Raw genomic sequence first — 5,285 nt, forward strand, 5'->3', positions numbered from 1 at the left:
TGTAGCACTGTCTTCTGACCTTTGTTGTAGATCTTTGCTGTAGTTATAACCTTCGCATGTACTGAAGTTCAGGTGCAGCTCTACAAAGTTTGGCCTTATCCAGCTGCGTCTGGCTTGGGTCTGGCTGCTGTGCTCAATCCTTCCCACTGCTGCCCTTAAGGGTGAACCTGTTGTGCCCCTGTGGCGAGATGTTCTGCTCCTGGACTAGCTGGATAGATCTATCCTCTACATTCTCCCCTGCAGGGATTGCAGCTGCTGGATTACGCCTGAGGCATGTATGCCAGTCCTGAACTGTGCTGGACCTGGGCTAGGACTTGGTCTCTATTATTATTTATTTTTAAGAGAATAAAAACATTAGAAATGATATATAATTTCAACAAACAATATGATAGGACTTTAGCAATGGTTGTTACAGTGCATACTGTGGTCTTCAAAGTATTATTTGTTGACTGATATCAAGGGACCATGCACCCAAGAGCCGCTTGACATGTGTCAAGAGCTTGATCCTGTGTGCTGTCTTTGAGTCTTTGGTGTTTGCAGCACAAAAAGTCCCTTATTCCTTGAAGATGTGACAAAGGCCCCTTCTCACCATCGCAGTCCCCACGCTTAGCACTGAAATGTCTTCCCAATGACTCTAGAGGAGACAGAAACAAAGACTTGTTTCTCATGATTAATTCCCTTTAACCTTGAGATGAACAGAAAACATTAAACCAACACATTCAAAGGAGATCCCCAGCCTGATATCTATTAAATTCTTTCTGGTGGATTTTCCAAGGCTACAGTAGGTAAAAGGAAAGAATGATATTTTCAAGTCGGTGGGTGACTGTAGGCAGGATTGATGAAAAATTAAAAATACTCGCTTAGATTCAGATCTCCAGAGTTACAGGTATAACTCAAGGGTAAGGTCCAAGAGTGTCATCGCAAGAAAAAGGATGGCTGCCAAGGAGACTACATTAGCACCAGGAACAGGCCAGGGACCTGGTAAGCCGTTCAGAGTTGTGTGATCTTTCTGTGAGTGGGCAACTTAGACATCTGGTCCCCAGGGTGGTTGGAACTCTTCTCTGCTTCTGCTGAGTAAAATGAAGTTGTATAATGATGCACAGCTGAGGAAGAAGGGCTTGGCTGGGATGTGGTATTGAAAGCTTCCTTGAGAAATCAGGAGGTGGGAAGGAGACAAGCAGCCCCATGTGATTGGGTAGAGTAGAGGCAGAGGCCCAAGTGAGGTGAACCCCTACAATCAGAGCTTTCCCAAGGTACGGTAGCCTTAGACACATTCTGGTCTGCTTATCACTCTGCAGAAAATAAGAAATGAATCCACAATAGTCCATTCAGATCATACAGGAAGGCACATCATTCTCTTAAGTCATGTGAGCTGGTAAAGGTCTTAGATAGTATCAATCCCAGGGCCTTTCAAACTTGACAGATTCCTAGAACTATCTTCACAGCTATTAAACACAAATTGCAGGCTTTCATAGGTGTGCGGCAAGGCCCAGGAACGTGCCTCTCCAGGTTTGCATGGGTTACACATAATATTGGCCCAAGGACTACACTGTAAGAACTACTAGTCTAATCCTACCCTAACTTTTTAAAAGAAGACAATTAAATTTAAAAATATTCAAAAGAACGCCTGCTATGAGCAAGATTTTTATACTATTAGAGGAAAAATATTTTTATCCTAAATTAAATTCCACATTACAGTGAAGTTTAATTAAAGATTTACATGTTTTTAAAACATTTTAAAAGTACTAAAATGTAATTCCAAGGGAGAAAAAAAATCCTATAAAGGACAGCAAAGACAAAAATATAATGAAAGACCATAAGAGAATTTTCTATGTAAAATTATCAAATGTCTATACAATAAAAAATAAAACCCATAATAAAGTATAAAATTACGAAAACATGTATGCAATCTGTGACAGATAAAATATCACATTCTTAACACTCAAAGGCTTGGGGCTGGGGAGATAGCTCAGCCACATAAGCCGCTGCCTGGCAAGCACGAGGTCTGAGTTCCATCCCCAGCATGCATGTCACGTCAGCCCTGGAACCCCAGAATCGAGCATGGTGGTGTATGCCTGTAATCCCAGCAGTAGGGAGGCTGAGACAGGAGGATCACTATGGGTCCTAACTGTGTAGTTGGACACTGTGTCAGAAAAATTAAAATTAAGATTAAGAAAAAAAAACTCAAAGGCTCGACCAGGACAGGACAAACACCTGCAGAAAGAGCTAACAAAGACATAATTAGGCAGTTTACAAAAATAAGCACAAACAGCAAATAAATGAAAGTGTATAGTTACACATATAGCATAAAGAAAAATTAAAAGTTGTTTTGCAGTAATGATTTTGGCAAATAAAAATGATGATATAATTCAGCCCTGCCACTGATGACATTCATGCTTCTGTTTATAAATTGGCAACGTTCAAAATTTAAAAATAAAAATAAAAAAATAAATTGGCAACATCAGTCTTATGTTAAGGTGACACTAGCTTCTATTACAATACATCTGAAAGTGAGCAACAAATTTCATGAAATATACACACGTCTTGCCCACCTTACATCTAAGGAAGCGCTCCTAACTAGCAGTGAACTCCCCTCCAAGAAGTGATTCAAAGACTCAGAATTCTTCCTTGTTCCCTTCCGCCTAAAGTCTTCACCAGCTTTAAAGTGTTGCTTAGAGATTCACAATTAAAGAAAAAATAAGCATGGAAATAGCACTGAAGGTATCTATGGAACAGTTTGGGGATAGCAGGCACAAATTCCACTCAGATTCTATTGACTGAAGTCATCCATGTGACATAGGAGTGATAGAACAATGGAGTTGTTATTTCTTAAAAGGTAAAAAGAAACTTTAGAGGGTCTTCAGTATTATGAAAGCAAAAAGAACTATTCAAGACAAGAGAGGAGATCGCCCCATGTATTGCTACTGCAAGTAGGTCGAGGAAGATGAGGCCAAGAATACAGCAGAGGGCTAGGCAACAGACGATTGCTTTTTTTTGTTGTTGTTTTTATTTTAAAGAAAGAAAAGAACAATAAAAAGATACAGAATTGCCAAACAAGATGATAGAAAATTGTTATACTGCGTATTGTTATCTTCAAATATGTAGATGTTTGTGATGTGAATACAGTTGCTCAGATTACCAGATATAGGCATGCAAAATTAATCAAACAATATAAGCACTAACTATTCCTTTCAATGAACTAATAGAAATCACTACTACAGTTATCTTAGCTATTGTGTGTGTGTGTGTGTGTATACTGTTTTCCCTTATTTCTTTTTTCCTTTCCTTCACCCCAGTTGGTTCTCTCTTTTCAGCTGTTCCTTTCCTTTTGATTGTATCTCTTGTACCTTTTAGATCTTATTCACTCTTTCAGTTTCTTACACTAGGGAAGACAATACAATGAGATTATTCTTAAGCCTGAAAAACAAATGCTTCAAAGAATGACAATCATGCAAGACTGACAGAAATTAATTAAGGAAAATCCAGGTTAAAGCTTTAAGGAATAATAAACAATACTCAAAAGTTATTGTACTGAGTTTGACAAGGGAAGCAAACTGATCGCACAACTTTACAATATTCAATGATAAGGATGCCAAATGAATGATTGCTGTTTTACAAGAGGCCTGAGGAAATGTAATGATATGCCATCTGACTAGGAAGTGCTGTCACATCAGGGAGGGGTGAATGAGAATCTAGGCAAAAGTAGAGAGTTAATCTCACCAAAAAAACAAGAGGGCTTCCTCTAGAATCTTAGAGACAGCAACTTCTGATGCAAATATAAAGATTTTTGATATAGGGATAGTTTATGGGCTACTTGTAATCATGTTAGGAGTATGACAGCTAATCATATCTGCTAAAGGAAAGGAAGGTAAAGCATGTTGCATGTTGCGATATTCGTGAAGGCAGTGCAGCAGGCTCGGAGTAGCCGGCACTAGAAATGGGTTCAGAGAAGCATATACTAGCGGAGCTGCTTCGCCGTATCCCTGGGGGAGCACGCAGAGGAATGGACCACAGTAGGAGAGGTTGGATGTGATCAAGGCCACAACCGCCACCACTTCTTCCCTTTGATAAATGAGTTTACATTTCCTAGAGGTGACCAGAAGGTCCTTGATGGGAGACAAATACATTTTTACAGTTATTCAAATCATTTAAATAATACATTTTCCCTTTTTAAATCAGAAGTCTGACATTCTTTGAAGTATTTCCCAAGTAGATGTGTGCGTTTCATCACAAATCATCAATCATGACACGCAAAGGAGTCAATAGATTTAATAGTGTATGAAAAGCCCGACATTCTTTTATTTTCATTCCAATATATTTTATTAAGAACAGCACATATTATAGAGATAAGTGTAGAGCAGTATTTATAGCAGCACAATTCATAATAACTAAGTCTCTGAAGCAGTCTCTATGTCCATCACTAGATAAATGGATAAAAAAAAACTGTGTTATCTATACATAATGGAATATTACATAGCTATGAAAAGGCTATGGTCAAAACTTTTAGGGGGGATAACCAAATAGCTCAGGGAATTAAAGCACCTGCAAGCAGGTGCAGGAGCCAGGGGTTCAATCCCCAGGCTTGCCGTGCCAGCCCCACCCTTGGGGCACGCTGAGACAGCAATTAAGACTGGGCATGGTGGCATGTACCTGTAATTCCAGCTCTTGGGAGGCTGTAAACAGGCCTCTATGAGTCTGATCTAGTAGTGAGACCCTGAACACCCTGTAGACCCTTCCCTAAAATAAAAAAAAAGATATTTAGAGGAAAATAGATACACTTTCAAAACATAATGCTAAGTAAAATGAATCAGATGCACAAGCTTAAATACTGTATAGTTTCTTTCATATGAGTAATCCAAAGGACAAATAAAGAGAGAAATAAGGATTGACAGAAGGAAAGGAGCTACATCTTTTCAAAATGAGAAAGGGAACAAGAGTCTGAAAGTGGCAGTGATGGGAGGGAAAAGAAAGGTAAAGCTATTTAAACTGTGGCACAGGCCTGTACCAATTACCTCAGTGAAGGTGATAAACAGATAGATGATAGATAGATAGATAGATAGATAGATAGATAGATAGATAGATACATAGATACATAGATAAATGGATAGATGATAGGTATTTTAGGGAAGACTCTACAGGGTGTTCAGGGTCTCACTACTAAATCAGACTCGTAGTGATCCACCTGTTTATAGCCTCCCAAGAGCTGGGATTACAGGCATGCGCCACCACACCCAGTCTCTGTAATTTTTATAAGCTGCAGAAATTATAAAAGTAGTAACAATAAT

The sequence above is a fragment of the Octodon degus genome, unplaced genomic scaffold (assembly GCF_000260255.1).
Source record: "Octodon degus isolate 3935 unplaced genomic scaffold, OctDeg1.0 scaffold00020, whole genome shotgun sequence".
Taxonomy (NCBI): Eukaryota; Metazoa; Chordata; class Mammalia; order Rodentia; family Octodontidae; genus Octodon; species Octodon degus.